Source organism: Camelus bactrianus, chromosome 12 (assembly GCF_048773025.1).
Source record: "Camelus bactrianus isolate YW-2024 breed Bactrian camel chromosome 12, ASM4877302v1, whole genome shotgun sequence".
Lineage (NCBI taxonomy): Eukaryota > Metazoa > Chordata > Mammalia > Artiodactyla > Camelidae > Camelus > Camelus bactrianus.
The window spans coordinates 30,481,185-30,499,936 of NC_133550.1; the positions used below are offsets into that span (position 1 = coordinate 30,481,185).

General features: G+C 44.0%; 1 protein-coding gene across 6 annotated transcripts in view; it reads right to left on the reverse strand.

The window, feature by feature from the left end:
- ABTB3 (ankyrin repeat and BTB domain containing 3) overlaps positions 1 to 18,752 on the reverse strand; it is a 505,725-nt gene that overhangs the window by 422,120 nt on the left and 64,853 nt on the right. Inside the window, exon 1 of one of the 6 annotated variants that reach the window (XM_074375119.1) lies at positions 612 to 2,954. The exons of the other annotated variants lie outside the window; for them this stretch is intronic. The gene's annotated coding sequence lies outside the window, so the exon portion shown is untranslated. Of the gene's footprint in view, positions 1 to 611; positions 2,955 to 18,752 lie in introns of those variants that run through there. 6 annotated transcript variants of the gene reach the window in all.

The following is an 18,752-nucleotide window of genomic DNA, read 5'->3' on the forward strand; positions in this document are numbered from 1 at the left end:
GCCTGCACAAGCAAACCACATCCTAAGCCTGTAATGGCTCAAGGTTAAGAAATGGAAATCTAAAGACAACCAATCACAAACATCCAGCTAGGCTTTGTGAAATAGTGTAACCATTTAATCAAATAATTTCCTTGCTTTGCTTCCACCTCCTCTCTGTAAAAAAGTCTTTTCCCTCACTCCTGTTGGTGGAGTGCTTCTAACCACTTCCTGTTTAATGCTGCTGGATACAATCGATCTTTGCTCAAGTAAATTCTCAAAAAATTTAATATGTCTCAGTTCACAAGACCATGTAAATGGAGAAAGATATAATAGATCAGAGTAACTGTGTATCTGAAAACTAGTAAGCTAATTCTACTACATGAAAATGTGAAAAAGAACAAATTAGAAATACTTGCCCTATTATATAGTAATTGAGATTAACTGACCAATGAAGTGGAATAAACAATCCTGAAACAGACTCCATAAACTGTATGGACACTGGATTTGTTACAGAGCAATTATCTATTGCTATGTCACAAACTATCCCAAAACTTCATGTCTTATTACAGCAACCATTTTATAATTTCTTAGAGTTCTATGGATTGATTGGCCAGTTCTTATGTTGCTCTCACCTACACTCAGTCATGAAACTTCGTTCAGGTTGGTGGGTGTGCTGGGCTGGAAAGTCCAAAAGTACTGTTGTCGCATGGCTGGGGCCTTCGTGCTGACTGTTGGCTGGAGTTCATTTCTCTTCCAGGTGACCTCTCACCATTTGTTAAAGCCAGTAGCAGCTCATCCCAGATTCAAGGAAAAGGAAAATAGACCCTACCTCTTGATGAGTGGAGTGGCACACATACAAGGAGGGAAGGAACTGATCATCTTTGGAGATTATCTAGCATAGCTGGAATTACAGGCTAACAAGAAATGGTTATCCATAATGAATAAAATATAATTGGACCCTACATCATACCATAGACAAAAATAAATTCCAGATGGATTAAAGACAAATGTAGAAGGTAAAACTATAAAACTTTTAGAAAACAAATAAGAGAATTTGTTTAAGATCTTGGAAGAGGAAAGGATTTCTGGAGCAAGACATAAAGAGGCAATGGAGACTTCAGCTACATTATGCATTAAGGACTTCGGTGGTAGAAACTACCTACCATGTTTAACATGGTTTATACAGAAAAATACTTTCCAGATTCTAAACATGTAGGACTAATTTATAAATCCTCGATGTACTCATTTAAAAAATTTAATATAATTTATGGTTGTTCTTTTCTAAAAATATCTGGAGGTGTTAACTAACAGCTGGTAAAGCATACTCATTTAAAACAACCAGAAAAAATAATTCTAAGGGAGGATAGTAGGTGGTATCAGGCGATTGGGATAAACTGGTTACTAGTTGAGGACAAGATCCACCGCCAAGACTGCCATCAGTTCAGTGTGGTAAAAGGAACATCTGTTAGCATTTACTCATAGGGCTGTGACTAGAAGACTGGCCTAGGAGGAGGGGGGCTTCCTGCCAAGGAGCCCAGGGTGTCCGCAGGTTCTTTAATGTCTCTGGGCCCGTTTTCTTGTCTGTAAAAGTGTTGGAGTTGACTAGATTTCATTAAGGTCATTTTTAGTTCCAGAATGTTGTGATTCATTCCTTTTTTCTTTTTTTTAATTTTGGGGGGGAGGCAATTCGGTTATTTATTTATTCATTAATTTATTTTTAATCTCATGCATGCTAAGCACTGGCTCTACCACTGAGTTATACCCTCCATTTTGTGATTCATTCTTGATTCTCTAATTGATACTTTTGAATGTCCTAGTTTATTTGGAGAAGCAATTTATTTTTCCTTTTTGTGTGTACATGTGTGTGTGTGTTTCTCTAAGATTTTCTCCAAAGACCTCAGTTCCTCTAGTTCTCTCTTTCACCATATCCACTGATCTCCATCTCACTTTCAAGTCCCCATGGAAGTTCCTGAAGTCTAACCTTTCCCAGACCTTGCTCTGGGTCCTGCTTGGTGTTTGAGAGGCCCAGTCACTGTTAAGTATTCAGAAATGTTGCATGAAAATGGGGCACGAGATGACGGTCATGTCCCAGGTCTCCAGTGAGTCCCTGAAACGCATTCTGCCAAGTGAGGGTCCTTGGCTTCTCACAGGAAAGAATTCAAGAGCGAGCTGTAGTAAAGTAAAAGTAGATTTATTCAGGGAGATGCACATTCCATAGACAGAGTGCAGGCTATCTCAGAAGGCAAGGGAGGCCCCAGGGTGCAGGATTGATTAGTTTTTATGGGCTCAATAATTTCATATGCTAACAAGTGAGAGGATTATACAAACAATTTGGGGAAGGGGTGGGGATTTCCAGGAATTGAGCCACCGCCTACTTTTTGGCTTTTTATGGCCAGCCTCAGAACTGTCATGGCACCTGTGGGTGTGTCATTTAGCATGCCAATATATTACAATGAGCATATAATGAGGCTCAAGGTCTACTGGAAGTCAAGTCTTCCGCCATCTAGGGCCTAAGTGCTTCTAACCAGTTTCTGTCATATCCTCAATTGCTGGGTCATACTTTTAATGGTTGTGCCCTGCCCCCTTCCCTCCTGCCTCAGAAGGAGGTTTGTATGAATTGGTTGAGTGAACAGAAGAAGGAATGGTACTCTGCCTTTTGCGAAACTGTACAGACCAGAGTGTGAGGGCTGATCTGACCCTAGGCTAGTGTCCTAATTCCTGTGTGCCTCAGTTTCCTCTCTGATAAATGAAGATGATAGCAGTACCTGTCTCACAGGGTTGCTAAGAGAATTAAATGAGATAATTGTGTAAACAACAACACAACACCTGATACAAAGACTTCAATAAATATTAGTAAAAGAAAAAAATTATTAAATTCAACCACACTGAAATGAAGAATTTTTGTTCATCAGAATGCCACAACAAAAATGAAAGGACACACTCCATAGCAGGAAAAGATATTTATAACACATACAACTGACAAAGGACTATTATCAAGAATATGTGAGGAATTCCAAAATATCAATAAGATGAAGACAGCACAATTTTTAAGTGGGCAGAAACATGAATAGGGACTTCAGAGAAGAAAAAGTATAGCCAATGACAATAATATGTAAAAAGATTCTCACCTTCATTGTTATCCAGGGAAGTAACTGCAAATCAAAACTAAAATGAGGTATTTTACATCTGTTACTGAATGCAAGTTCGTGTGCCTGATGCACAGTGAGGCCAGACTTTGCATCAGAGAAAGGTTTACTGCAGGGCCGAGCAAGAACGACAGATGGCTTGTGCTCAAAAACCCCAAACTGTCCAATGGTTTTCAGGGAGTTTTATAGGTAAAATTTAGGATGAAGGCTGCAGTGTGTGACTTCCTTTTGACTAGTTGGTAGTGAGGTAACAGAGCAGTGCTCCAGAAATCTTGTGCTTAGCTTCAAGTTACCATCCTCCACTTGAGTGGGGGTCTTAGTCCCTGCAGACAAACTCAAAGATGTTGTTGTGTAAATTCCTTTAGGACGAACTGGGGCCTGCGCAACACTGCACTATTGTTTCTTGACTGTTCCTCCCCTGTTTCTGCATTCCCTCCCCTCCCTGATTAGCAACTGTTTGAATCTACCCTTTGGAACTCAGGGAAGGTCAAGGAGGCTGAATGAAGCCTATTTCTTACAAACAAGAAATGGGGGACACGGAAAGGATTTGTACCAGGGAGGCCCCACAGGGCTCTACTCCATCAGGGAAGATGTTTTTATCCTAAAGTAGGGCGTAGGGGTTAAGAGTGCCTGTCAGCTCCAGGCACATGGAGAGCAGAGGATTTATGGGTTTCAGAGTGGCTTCAGAGAGTGCCAACCAGCTCCACATTCCCAGAGAGTGCTAGCTGGCTCCACAAAAATGTTTATAGCAGCAGTGTTTACAATAATTTAAAAAAATGAAATTTACCCAAATCTATTGGTAAAAGAATGGATAGATTGTGGCTTGTTCTTTAAATGGAACACTGGGTAGCAATGAAACAGTGAAGTGCATTTCAAAAGCACAAAGTGAGCAAAAATTAAGTCACAGAAGACTAGATTGAGTATGATTCAATTACATAAAGTTCAAAAATACAGAAAACCAAGCAATGAATTGATTAAAGATTATGACAAAATCATAAAGAAAAATAAGGGAACAATAAGCATAAAATTCAGGATCGCAGTTACCTCTGGAAAGAGAGAGGGATGAGATCAAGGAGCTACACAAAGTGGGCTTGACTTCAAAGGCACTGGTAATTGTCCATTGTTAAACCAGATATTGAATTTACGAGTATTCATGGTATTATTATTCTTTAAGCCTTACACATATGTTATAATAATTACTTTATATATATTCAGTATCCAATAAAAATGATAAAAAATTAAAGTCTCTAAAAATGCACGGAATATAATGAATGATGAATGTGCAATAGCAAAAATAATAGAAGTTTAAAATTTTAAAACAGATTTAATTCTCTTTTCCTTGTTTCCCAAAAATCTAGACAAAAGAGCAACTTGGGTTTATTTTTTCAACCTTCTAGTTTTCACCAGTAATTTTTTCTGCCTATCTTTAGCAGGGACCCGAAGGAAATGAGAAAACAAGCGATGTGGCTATCTGGGAGAAGCTTCTGGAACCAAAGGCTACCCTTTAGAGAGGAAAAATAGAAACTGACCTTTGTCCCAGAGTATCTAGAGTTAATCAGACTCATAAAGAAGGCAACAGTAAATCAATCCCCTCCAGTGGCTTGCATCCGGTCTGTGTATGATATTAAACCCCTCTCCTACCACTGCCTCTCACTCCCCATCTTAAGCCTTTGATCTTATTATGATAAAGATCCTGGATTGCATTTCCAAGCCCTCATCCATTAACTTGGCACAGTGGGCTCCATGATTAATCACTACTTCCTAAATCCCCTGATGCCTGTCCTGGCTCTGAAATGCTGCCTTTGGTGAGTGAAGGGGTCCCACATTTCCATTACTTTTCAAATTTGCTTCTTTTTCTCTATCCTCACTCCCACCTGCATCATTATTACCTAGAGTGGTCTCTCTATGTGGTCCAGAAGTTAAATTTAACGAGTATTGAGTGCTTCTACTAGTTCCTTTAATTTGGGATTCCTGCCCATCATCCTGAGACAGGAGGGAGGGGGTCAGGGCACAGCCATTCAAGGAATGGTAGCGATTAACACCAAAATGGGGAAGATTCAACTCCCAGTAGGCCTTGAGGATTAAGATGGCAGGAGGTCTGACTTCTAATATATCATGAGCTTCATTATATGCTCATTGTAACCTATTAGCATGATAAATAACATGCCCACAGGTGCCATGGCAGTTCCAAGGCTAACCACAAACAGGTCAAAGAGTAGGCGGTGGCTCAGCTCCTGAGAATACCAGCCCCTTCCCCATGGTAGCTGGAATCGTCCTCCCACTTGCAGAGTATGAAGTTACCCAGCCCATAAAAACTACCCAGCCTTGTGGCCGTAGCTGCCTCTGTCACTCCCTCCTCTTTGGAGACGGCCCACAATCTGTCTATGGAGCATATACCTACTTTTACTTTAACCTGAGCACCCAACTCCCACACCTCATAGCCTTTCTCTTGCCTTTTGAAGCAGCCTACACTCTATGCAGCACGTATCTCTCTAAATAAATCTACTTTTACTCAACTGTGGCTTGCTCTTGAATTCTTTCCTGCGTGAGGCAAGGACTTGCACCTGGTGGAGCACGCCCCAGGGGCTCCACTGAGACCTGGGACTTGGCCCTCCTCACGCCCCACATCCCTTTTTCCTGCATCAAAAGGTGATAGAATAATGACTAGTTTTCAGTCTCTAGGGGGACTGAAAGTTTAGAGGCAGATGAGGTTATTCAAGAATTTGAGGGGCTCTGGACATAAGGAAAGCTGCTTTTGGAAGAAACCACATCTACCTGCTACTCTGCTACACTGCCCAAACCCTTGGCAAACACCACTCAGGCATACCAGGAATTGGAATCTGAGTATATCCCAAGGCAGTGTCCTAGGCAGAGTCCTGGGCACTCCCGTGCTGGGTGGGGAGACTTCTCCCAAGCAGCAGTATAGACAATGTCCATGGACACAGGATACTAACCAACAGATTGAATTGAAAATGTGAGTCACACCTTTGAATGTCTTCTGGAAATCACCAGAGTCACTGATGGGAGTGGGGGCAGGGGATGATATAACTGCTAAATAATAGGGCCCATCAAACTAGCAGACATCTGGGCTGCACATGGCAAATACATACCATTAGTATGATATTTAGTAGACTTTTCATAAACGACGTGCCTAATCTAAGCTTCCCCTTAATTGATAAAAATGTTCTGTAGCCCTGATCATCAAATCCTATTCCTGGCCTAATTCTATAGTCCCTCTTAATTTGAGCAATAAATTATTTCTGTCTATTGTAGCTGCGCTTTGATTCCTGCCTAAATACTTATACTTCCTTTCAATCACTGTTACCTAGGAATGAGGGTTATATCAAAGCTTGGCATCAGCCACAATAATTGGCCGAAATCTGTTTTTGGAATTGGCTTTGATCTTTGGAAGATCAAAAGCCTTCTAGCATTTTGAGAGGCAGAATGACAATTTTAATGTCATTTCTGGCCTCCCTGAACACATATAATCAGTTTGCAAATGACTGCATAGTTAACCATTAAATCTACTCAGCTTCACAGTGTCAATAATAGAATGACATATCATTCAGAATCATTATTAATATCTGAATATGTACTTTGAAATATAGGTAAGCATTTTGATGTAACTCAGAGCAAAAAAAGTTGGGTGCTTTGGATTTTTAATTCCTATTACTTGGTTGAAATCTAAATGTGCATTTTTAGTTTGCAAGAGTAAAATGTTAGAATAATTAATGAGGATTGTGAAAACTCTTTATGTTATGAAAAAAATTATTAAGAAACTTCTAATATAGCATTACATTACATACAGCATTCACTAGAAAATTTTAGGAAGGCTATCCTCTTTTTTGAATCAACGAAGTTTTATAAAAATTTAAAAAACAAGGCAGAGTAATAGAGATTAGATTATATCAGAATTCTAATCTTCGTAGAACTATTTAGTGTTCTAAGATTCATAACATTAAATAAAATAACCTCTAAAACTGCATTTGGCTTTTAGTTATTTAATTCCATTCAGGCCATGAATCCTCAATTGTGTTTTCTGAAAGTAATTAGCATGCAGCTTAATGAAGCAGAATTACTGACTGTAAACAGAAAGATAACAGGCCACTTTTATCATTTTTTTTCAAGCAAAGACAAACCACAAGGCAGACAAAGGATTTTGAAATTGCTTTGTCATGTTCTCATACAAGATGTTCAAACAAGATGAAATAGCAGCCATTACATTCTTAAAAGGCTGCTTGAATGAAAGACTTTAATGCAGTACTTTGCAGATTAAAATACCAATATAGCAGGGCTTACAAACCACCAATGGTTGCCTGCAGAGAAAGTGGTTCATATCCCAGAAACTGCCCAAGAAGTAGCCAAAACCATGTTCCTTAAGAGAGTAGGTGTTTCTTATCTGTAAAAAAGACAGAGAGGATGTTAAAATTGGTCTGCATGCCACAAAAGCAGAACTGCAGATAGAAATGCAGGGAATTGTGTTTCCTTGGAAGCCAATTAATCTGGCCCATTGTCCTATTTTTGGACCCAAGATTTAAGAACAATTTTATTTTCTCAAGTGATGGTGTGAGACAGTGCAAAAATATTAAGAATAAACATGGAAATGGTGGCAGTGACTTTAAGTCTGCTTCAGAAGATAGAGAGCATCTTCTTCCTAGAGTGCAGAGCTCTCATCATATGTGTGGAGTTGCATCAAAAAATTGTATCCTCACCACTAAACAGGGGGTCACTGTAAGCACATAGGGTAGGGGGTCATTGGAGAAAGAGAAACAGGCACAGCTTTCTTGACACAAGAGAAGCCATTTTTGGCTTAAGCTGTTTTGGGATCTAAGCCTAACCAAAATGCTTGGCCTTCAACAGGTCTCAGTAATTAATGATCTTAAGGGAAGTGAGGGAATCAGGAGCTAAGGAAAAGCAGTCAAGAAACAAGAGTTCAGCAATAAAAGGAGTCCTAGGTCCTCCTCAAGGGACCTATATAACATCAGATATATATCTTTTGAGTTCTGCAGGAACTAAGGCCCCTACCTAGGTAGAGTATGGTACCTACTCACTGAGACCCCATACTGGTCAGAACCAGAATGTGGATGATTGAGATTCCTGAAATATCACCTTGTTACCTCACTGTCAACCAATCAGAAGAAAGTTATACACCCTGCAGCTGTCACCCCAAATATTGCCTTTAAAAACTCTTCCCTGAAAACCATCTAGGAGTTTAGGTGTTTTGAGCAAGAACCACCCCTTCTCCTTGCATGGCCCTGCAATAAACCTTCCTCTGCTCCAAGCATTTTGATTTGTTTGGCCTCACGGTGCATCGAGCACAAGGACTTGGGTTCCTCAACAATCTAAGTTCCTGGCAGCTTGGAAGCAAGGCAGGAAAATGTCTGATTTGCAGCTGTCCTTGTTCCTACACTGACATTGGTTAAAAGGGTAAACCTCAGCTGATCTTCAAGCATGAGAATTCTTCTTTGCTGGCTTCTACTGAGGTACTCACGTCCCAGGTGGCATCAGCCACATTGCTGTCTGCAGCAATTCCTTATTGGAACTGAGAGGTTGTCTGTAAGCTCTCTCGCTCTCTCTCTTTCTCCAGAGAAAAGATGATTTTTAATCTTATATTCAATTTTTTTAATGATAAAATGTAAAGCCTAGTTTCTGTTAAGCCTTCAAATTCAACACACAAATCTTATTATTCTATTAATAAGTCTAGTATATTTTAATAAGGGAGCTTCGATTAATATTCTCAAGTTGAACAAACTAAACTCCCTTCAACAGTTATGTTTACAAGCTTAGTTTAATTAAATTTCCCTTAAACGCTTAAACTGCATTAATAAATTTAACATATTCAACTTTCTTTTTTAAGCACATTTGTCACCTATCCTGACAAGCAAAACATTCTCAATACTTACAGACTAAATTAAATTTATAAACGTAACAGATCTCTTAAACATTCCAATACTACACTGCTTGCAAACCATAAAATCCTCTTATACTTTTCAGCAATAAATTACAAATCTAAAGCCAATTACCCCATTTCACATTTCAAGTTGGAATCAGAAGGCTAATCTCTCAGTCACTCTCCTACACCCAATTATTTTAAACATGATAAAAAATACTCTGAATACCACTCGCTGTGCCAGAGGTGTGTGTATGAGGCTCTGGATGGGGCTTCATTGGAGGCATGGAGAAGAGGGAGTGGCAGACAGGCGAAAGCTCAGAGGTCCAAAGCAGAGGGAGAATGACCAGGAGAGCCATCCTGCTTGGCCTCTGGGCATGCCTCAACAGAAACTGAAGCATGAATCATCAAGGCTGAGGGCACTGGGCCTATTTACCAAGGAGGTACTGGGCTGGAACAAAGTCAGTGTGAGGGTTAAAGTCATCTAAAACCATGCAATGGCCTCTGGAGTATAAAGTGAGGGGGGAAAAAGCCTGGGGAGGATTTTCTTTAAGAACAGCAGAGCTCAGCACCATCCCATGGGGCCAATGAGCACAGACTGCAGCTGCTGACGATATGCATCAGGTCCCTGGTGCTTCTCAGGTCCATAGCGGTCCCTCTAACCAGCCTCCCATCCTCAGCCACCAGCCGCATCTCATTCAAGTTCCTTCTGTTGCCTAAATTCCCCCCTCTCTTCATCCTCAACTCCCTGGCCCACCTGTCCTCCCACCAGTCCCTACGCTGCTACCCCCACCCTGTCAGCTTCCAAACATCCCCTCTTCAGCTCAAACTCTGGGCTGCTGAGCACCTCTAGGGGAAATTATACCATCAAAGAGGCTCGTTGTGACCTCAACTTAATGTTCAGCAGCTCTGGCTGGGCCCCAGTGCCACCCTGGAAATTCCCTTCTGCTTTCCTGTGTTCCTGGGCACCATTCCTATTCTTCCCAGTGGCTTTTACAAATTCTCACTACTCTCTTCAAGCACATCCGCCGTCATATGCTGTCCTGCCTCCTGACCAAAACAGAGAGCCATGCCTGCAACTTGATTGAGAATATTCAGGTGACCTCTCATGCCTCTAAACTTTCTTTGTTCAATCTCCTTCCTCCAGCTTCTGGGAAGGAATATTTTCTTTCAGGCCAAGGCTACCCCCTGTACCTCTGGGTCTTCATCTTGTGCTCCCCGTCCACCCTGGGTTCTGGCTCCATCACTTATTTTTTCTTCTTGTATACTTGAACTCCTCCTGGCTCCTTTATTGCAGCCTAAATTGCAATCTCTCCCTTCTTATTAAAGCAACAAAATACAGCAAACACTACTATGACTTTTGTCTATCCTCTGGAAATCCCCTTTTCTCTCTTTCTCTTTTCTAGTCTAGAAATCCATATTTTTAATTTGGATTATTTAGCCCATTCATATTTATTGTAATCCCAGATGTATTTTAACTTATTTTCACCATCTTATTTTGTGCTTTTTATTTATCCCACCTTAATACTATCCTTTCCCCGCTCCCCCTTTCTTGCCTCCTTTTAGATCGATTATATTTTCTCATTCTATCTTCTTCCTTCTCTTAACCTGGAAGTTATATAGTCTGTTTCTCTTCTATTAGTGAATATCTGACAATTAATAAAGTATGCATAAATTAATATATAACATATTTTTTTTTAGATCTCATTTTTGAAAGACATTTTCTATGAGTATACAATTCTGGGTTGACTCTTATTTTTCTCTTAGCCTTGTTTAATTGTTTTTGGATTTTTGACTATATAGTTTATATTTTTTGGAATTTTGTCTGTGAGAACTCCTTGTAGCCTAAGTTGAAGGTGGGTTCCTCTAGAGATGATTTCCTCTTCTTCCTTCCAGTTTCTACCAGGGGGTACTACCAGCCCAGGCCCACTTGAATCTAAGTAGTGTATAGGTTTTTTCAAAGTCAAGGTTCAAGTCAGGCAAATTTCCTGGAAGTCTCCTGGAGGAGTGAATTATTTCTAGTTCATCCTTCAACTGAGTGTGTTATTACCCCTTGTGGTTCTCAACTTTGAGCACAGGATGATTTAGTAGATTCCCCTACCATGGGCAGGCCTGGGCTTTGTCTTTGGTCCCCTATATCCTGCTCACCTTCAGAACGCCAAAGTTCAAGTTCTCAAGGTGAAAGCCAGCTTTGGCACGCTATTTTCCTCTCTCCGTTCCTTAGTTTTTGACTTGAGTATTCACTTTCTTGCTAGATTACTGAGCATTTTGAGTTGTTTCTTTAGCAGCAGATCTGTTCAGGGAACCTGTTCTATCATTCTGAAGTAAATCCCAACCCATCCTCCTCCCATCACAGTCAAGTTCATTTAAAGAATAGATGGCAGGATTTCTAAGCCTTCACCTCCCATTCATTTTTTGGCCCCTGAAGTTAGACTACCACCTCATCTTCCATTGAACCTGCTTGAGTAAATGTCACCACTGGGCTTCAAGTTATCAAATCCTAGACATTCTTTGTTCCTCAGCTTACTTGTCTCCTTCTCCACATTAGAAACTACTGATCTCTTGAAACCCTCTTCTGCCCTGGTTTTCATGATTCTATTTTTTCCAGGTTGTTTTCCTATTTCTCAGACAGTTCTTTCTCTGTCCCCTGTTTCCTGACAGTGTTATTGTACTTCCAGAATTATCACATACCCCTGATCTGTTTGAACAACTATGACAAGCTACTGACTTCCAAATCCATATCTCTGTGACTCCAGGTACCTACAGGAGGCCCTTCAAACTCACAATCCCCAATGGAGAGATCATTATCTTTCTCCCAGACTGGCTCTTGCTAATCTGCTGAATGAAGCCACCAAGCAGCCAGTCACCCAAGTTAGATTATACTGGAAATATATGGGCCTCTCCCCATTTCCTCCTCATTTCCCACATCCCATCAGTCTTACAGTTTTTACCTCTTTAAAATCTTTTGAATCTATTTTTCTTTCTCATCTCCATAGCTGCTGCCTAGGGTCAGGTCCTCCTGTTTTGTCTTAGCTACTAGAATTGCCCTTTCTTTGGTTTCCTTACCACCAATCTTGCCTTCCTTCAACCATCTGCATAAAGTTCAAGTTCATTTGGTTGAACAAAGTAGTCCTTCTAAAGCACAAATATGATCACTTTACCCCCTGCTTAGAACCCTGCTAAGAATACCAGAGAAAAGGACACTGCCAAGCGGATTTCTGTCTATCTCTCCAAAATCACCTTTCAGCTCCACCACCAGCCCCCTTCACCCTGCACCCTCTGGGTGTGCTGCCATGCCTAAACGCCAGGCAATTTCACCTCAGTATCTTGTTCATACCACTCCCTCTGCCAGAAACAATCTCCTTCCTTCCCCTTCCCACACAAGCCTGTCTAGCTAAGGAACACTCTTAGATCTCCCAGGAGTCAGCTGGAGCCTGGCCTCTTCGTGAAAGCCTTCCCACCTCCTTAGCCCTGCAGAGTTGAATCATCCATGCCCTCCTGAGTGTCCCCGCTGACCCTTTACAGAAGTGTTAGATAACATGTTTTGCTTTTTTTTTTTTTTTGAATGCTCCTCTCTACTAGAGCGTAAGTTCCTTGATGGCAAGGACTATGACTTATCCTTGTTTATATGTTGTGCCAGGTACAATGCAGGTGCTCAATATGCCCTTGCAGAGTGCATGAAGATGAGCTATTGCCTTCTTGGGATTAATGAGCCTGCTACTTACAGAGGCAATTTGTGCTGAATCCCTTAGGAAGAGGGGTGTCTTAGTGCATTGTGACCAAGATGGCAGCTGTAATACTGGGTGGTCTAGTCAGTGGAGCCTGAGGAGTAAGACTTTTTTCTGGAGAAGTGAATCCTGGTAGCTCTGGGAAATTTCATGACAAGGGGACCAAGCAGGACGGACGAGTAATTCATAGATTGTGATGCGGGTCCTGTCCTAAGATTTAGGAGGCTTATAGAAATGGACACTTTGCTGAGGACTTCAGGGATGGTAGGAGAGCCAGGCTGCCACAGGGAGTGTAGGGAGATTGTGTGGTCTGTCTCTGTGAAGCTCAGGGCCTAAAAGGGAAGGTACATGCATCATCTGGTAAAGCTCTGACTTGAGGAGATGCCTTAAACTCTCCAGAATAGGGTGTGAGGACTATAACTCACCCATGCCCCACCCCATCAAGTCTAATTTCCCACCTTCAGGTGACTGTTGAAGACCAGTCCCTAGAAAAGCATGAGATGCTGTGATGTTGACGAAGCACAGGACCGGTAGGCTGTGGCTTCAGCACTTAATTAGATGCGAGCTTGGACGAGTAGCTCACCTTCCTTAAGTCTCAATTGCTTCACCTGTAAATTGCACACACCCTGACATGCCTTAACCACTTCATAGGATTGTAGCAAAGGTCAAAATCATCATCATCATCATCATAAGAGCTATTCTTTTTATATCACTTCCTATGTGTCAGGGACTGTGCCAAGTTCTTTCTAGACAATATCTTCATCCATCCCCACATCTCTGAGATAGAACTATTATCAGCTCCATTTTACAAATGAAGGAATTGAGGTTTAGGGAGGCAAAATATCTTGCCCAAAGTCAAATGCTATCAAGTGAGCTAATGGAGCTGGCATTTGGTCGGTGGACCCAGTGTTCTGGTTCCCTGGGCTGCACCTTCAGGTTCATGACCACCCTTGCAATCTAGGAGTAAAGCAACCACAGGTCTCCTCCGGGACTCCTGGTCTTGTGGCCACAGCAGCAGCACTTAGCAAGGTATAGGGAAGGACAGACACTCCCCCTCAGCCTCAGTGATGGTCAGTTTTTCCTTCCAATGGGAGGGGTTGATGAATGTACTGTGTTGAATAATGCTCTCCCCCAAGTAGTTATACCCACTTGGAATCTGTGAATGTGATCTTATTTGGAATTAGGATCTTTGCAGTTGATATCAAGCTAAAATGACTTGAACTCATACTGGATTAGGGTGGGCCCTAAGCCAATGATTGATGTCTTTATAAGAAGAGAGAAATTTGGATACAGAGGGAAGATGGCCACCTGAAGACAGAGGCAGAGATTGAAGTTATGCTTCCACAAGCCAAGGAACATCAAGAATTCTGGGAACCAGCAGAAACCAGAAGAGACAAGGATGGATTCTTCCCTAGACCCATCAGAGAGAGGATGGGGCTGCTAACACCTCAGTTTCAGATTTCTAGCCTTCAGAATGGTGAGAGAATAAATTTCTCTCCTTTGAAGCCACCCAGTTCATGGTACTTTGTTAAGGCAGCCCCAGGAAACCAACGCAGTAATCAGCACTGTGTCCACTGTGGCCAGGCACTCATAAGGGTGGATGGAGCAGAGTCTGGGAGACCAGTTAGATGGAATGGAGTGAGGATGCCCATTTTGGGAGAATAAGGCAGAGTAGTATAAAAATAAAGTGTCTCATTATCCAGCTACTAACAAATGTGTAGATGGTGCCTCTGCAAGACTTTGCCCATGTGTGTTTGTGTGTAAGTTGTGTTCGGAGAGTGTGTCTGCAGTCCAGCTTTTTTGCTGGATATGAGGAGGGACGTTCTTCAAGTTGGTGATAATTTCTAAGGTGAGGATTCCATTTGAAAAGCTCTTCCCACTCCCACCTTTGGTCATCCTCTCTATCCCTAGATCTCAGATGATGAAACTGTGCTTACAGAGGTTAACAAACTTGCCCAAGTTTTCATGCCAAACAGTAAGAAAAGGAGACTTCAGATCCAGAATTCTGGGTTCCAAACCTTGATCTTTTCATGATCTCAAGTGCTTTTTCAAGCTTTTGAAAGTGAACTTTTTTCAAAAAGATATGGGTGATTCAGTTGACCTTTTATAAGCATTTTCCCCCTAAACTTGTAAGTACAACTTACTTATTTGTAAAATATTTAGAAAATACTGAAATGTTTAAAGAAAAAGTAAAAAGTTATTCTGGTGATAATTACTGATAATATTGGGTTATTTTTTTTCCAGTCTTTTTCCTATACAGAGACATAGTATCAACAAAATTAGAGTTATACTGTAAGCAGTTCTGTATTTTGCTTTTTCATTTAACATTATCTCATGAACATTTTCTCACGTCGTTATTTTTACTAATATAATTTTTAATTACTAAATAATTCTCCATCATATGGATGGGCCATAATTTATTTGTCTTCTGTTATTGCCTCCTTAAGTTTCCAGCTTTTTACAATAATAAACATGCAACAGTTATCATTTCTCATAAATATTTGTCCTCATTTCTAGCATTTCTTGACAGATAGGGAATAATACCGGGTCAGTGGGTATGAATATCTTAAGACATTTGATACATAATGCCAAATTGTTTACCAAGAGGGTTCTACCTATCAGCAGAATGGGAGTGCCTCACACCGCACCCTCACCAAGACTGAGTACTGGCGTTAAAAAGCCCTGGTATGTTCCGAAAAGGGTCATCCCATGATTCGATCGCACAGGTGGCTGTGCGTCTACGCGGATCACGGGGCCACACGGGGCTGGGAGACCAGTTAGGAGGCGGCTGCGACGATCCCGATGGGACGTGACGGGGGGCCTGAGGCTAAAGCAGTAGGGATGAAGGAAACGGGAACACGCACGGGACTCGTAGAACATTCGATGCGGGGGGTGAGGGTCGGTGCCGATAAGATCACGCTGCGCTGCAGGGGGTGCAGGACACGGCTGAGTCCGCGCGTCCGGTCCGGGCACCTCCGCGCCGCCCTCGGCACCCACCCGTGAGATTGGCCGAGGCGCGAACCCCTCCCACCCCTTTAACAGGGACACGCCTCTTTAAAGCGGGCACCCGCGCGCACCCGGCCCCGCCCTTCGGGGGCGCGCGCGGCGGCCGCGGCGCCGGCTCCGCCGGGAGCGCACGTGCCGGCGCCGGGCGGAGTAGAGGGAGGCGGGAGCGGGGCGGCGGGAGGAGGGGAGGCGCCGGGGGAGCGCGCGCGCGCGCTGGGCGCTGCTGGGCGGCGGCGGCGGCGGCGGTTACTATGGCGGAGTCGGCCGGAGCCTCCTCCTTCTTCCCCCTTGTTGTCCTCCTGCTCGCGGGCAGCGGCGGGTCCGGGCCCCGAGGGATCCAGGGTGAGTCCCGGGGGCGGGGGCCAGGATGGAGAGGACCGGGCGAGGGCGAGGCCTCGCGCCGCGGCGCCTGGCTACAGTGCGCCCCCTCCCCACGCGCACAATATGGCCGGGCGCGGGGCGCGGGGGAGTCGCGGTGGCCCCCAGTCGGCTTCTCCCGACCCCGGAGGCGCGGCTGTCCAGCTGGGACCGAGCTCACGCCTGGCGCCTGGGGATGCGAGTCCTGTTCCAGGCGGAACTGGATTCGGGGAGCTCTCAGGGGTCGCGCTCCCAGCACCCCCATGTTCCATAGAGGAGAGTGCGGGCTTCCTTCTCCAAGATTTGGAGATCACGTTTCTGTCTCTCAGCATGTTAAGGGGCGGGGGTCTTCATTCTCTCCCTCCAGATGCTCCTGGGGGGCGCCTTTTCTCCCAACAAGATTGTGGGGCTCGGGCGATGGGGTCTTTGCCGCTCCTAGGTATCCTGATGTTGAGAATCCTTGCGCACCTCACATGAAAAGGGAAGGGAGTCTCAAACCTTTCCTTCAGATCTTGCACTTGGGGTGCCTCTTTCCCTCCCTCTCCTTCCTCCCTAATGTTCTGGGAAAGCGAGTCACGTTTCCCCTCGCGCAGGGCCCTGAGTTAAGTGAGGCCAAACCCGCCACCTCGAATACACATGCCCCGCGGAAGCTCTGTGGAGAAAGTGAGACGAACAGGCCCCTAAACCCTTTTGGAGCTTGGCTTTGGAACCTCTCTAACCCTAGGAAACCCAGTTCCAGAACGGTTAATCTGCATCTAGGTGTATTTGCTTTCCAACTCGCCTCTCCAACCCCGCCCCAGGGGGCCCATTCAGTTCACCACTTAGTAGATGCCTTTCAGGTGACATCCTCCAACCTGCCTCCAACCCCCAAGATTATTTACAGACCCCACCAGTGGATCGGCTCCGGCCCTTGGTCAGGATCTATTTTTCTTCCCACACAATCCCTCTTCCCATCCCTTCCCTCCACACACTCCCCCACCCTCACACACCCCTTACCTTCCAACCCCCACAGCCTTCTGCTCCCTGATACCACCCCCACCCTTCCCGCTACAGAGGTGGTACTTTTCAGTGGGACACTCAGCTGGGTGTGTTGTTTATGAGGCTTTGGGGGCTGAGGAGAGCAGATGAAATCCTGTAATATTTAATTTAAGGGAGTCGTCTAAAATGTGTGTTGGCATTGGGGTAGCAGATGAAGGTTATATTTGGCAGTTATATTGAAGTAATTATTGACCCACAGATGGATCTGGGAGAGACGATCAGGATTGTATTCGCTCCCTATGTACAAAGCCTGCTGCTTTGACTTCTCAGCAGCCCCTAACCTTCCAGCAGTGGGAGATCAAGTGTGTGTTCTGTGACTCTCTGCACTAAAAATAATGGTTCTCAGGTGGGTTCAGGCTTCTTTAATAAACCAGACAATCAGCAGAAGACATCATCCCACTTAGGAGTCTCAAAAACAAGTTCATTACGTCCATCCAGGCTTGATATTTGTTCCCAGGTTAGGGCTAGCCCTGGAGAGGACAGTTCCTGGTGAGGGGAGGCCCAGGATAGGGCTGGCCCTGGAGAGGGCAGGCTCAGGAGAGGGCAGGCCCAAGTGAGGGCAGGCCAAGGAAAGGGCAGGACCAGATGAGGAGAAGCCCAGGGAAGGTCAGGCACAGGAGAGGCCAGGCCCAGGTTAGGGCTGGCCCTGGAGAGGACAGTTCCAGGTGAGGGGAGGCCCAGGTTAGGGCTGGCCCTGGAGAGCATAGGACCAGGTGAGGGGAGGCCCAGGACAGGGCTGGCCCAGGAGACGGTATTCACAGGATTGTGCAGTCCCATGTGAGCGCAGGCCAAGGATAGGGCTGGCCCAGGAGAGCACTGGCCCACATGACATCAGGTCCAGGAGAAGTCAGGCTCAGGAGAGGGCAGTCCTAGGGGAGGGCAGGCCCAAGAGAGGGCAGCACCAGGTGAGGGCAGGCTCAGGGGAAACCACTTATACACTCATAGCTATTCTGCACCCAGACAGCCATTCTGCTTTTCACTTTCAGTACAGTTTTCAATAATTTACATGAGATATTAAACACTTTATTTTTAAAAAACACTTAGCCATAAGTATTCTGAGTATGTGTAAGGTAGGCTAGGCTAAGCTATGATATTCAACAGGTTAGGTGTATTAAATGTATTTTCAACTTAAAATGGGTTGATCAGGGCATAACCCCATCATAAGTTAAGGAAGATCCGTATAGCCCTGAGCACTGTCACCTGCACTTCTGACCAGGCCCTCACAGGCCCATAGTCCCTCAAGGCTAAGACCAGGGCTCCCAGCTCCTGCCTCATTTAATCCTCACAATAATGTTTATGAGGAGGGCCCCATGCTTAGTCCCATTTCACAGATGAGATATAGAGTAATTAGTAAGTGCTACGTGTTAGCTGTGATTCATCAAGATGCTTATGAAAATGCTCAGAAAAGAGCTAGACTCTTTTGCCACTCATCCTTGTTCCTGGGGACGAGTGGATCCTAAAACAAAATAACCTCTGGACATCCTTTCTCCAGGTTACACACTCAGAGATGAGATGACTAACCTATACACTGACTGAGGCAGTATGAACATTTCCTGCTCAAAGGCTGGCCCAGAACCTCATCCAGTACCCCTGATCCCTGGCTTGTCC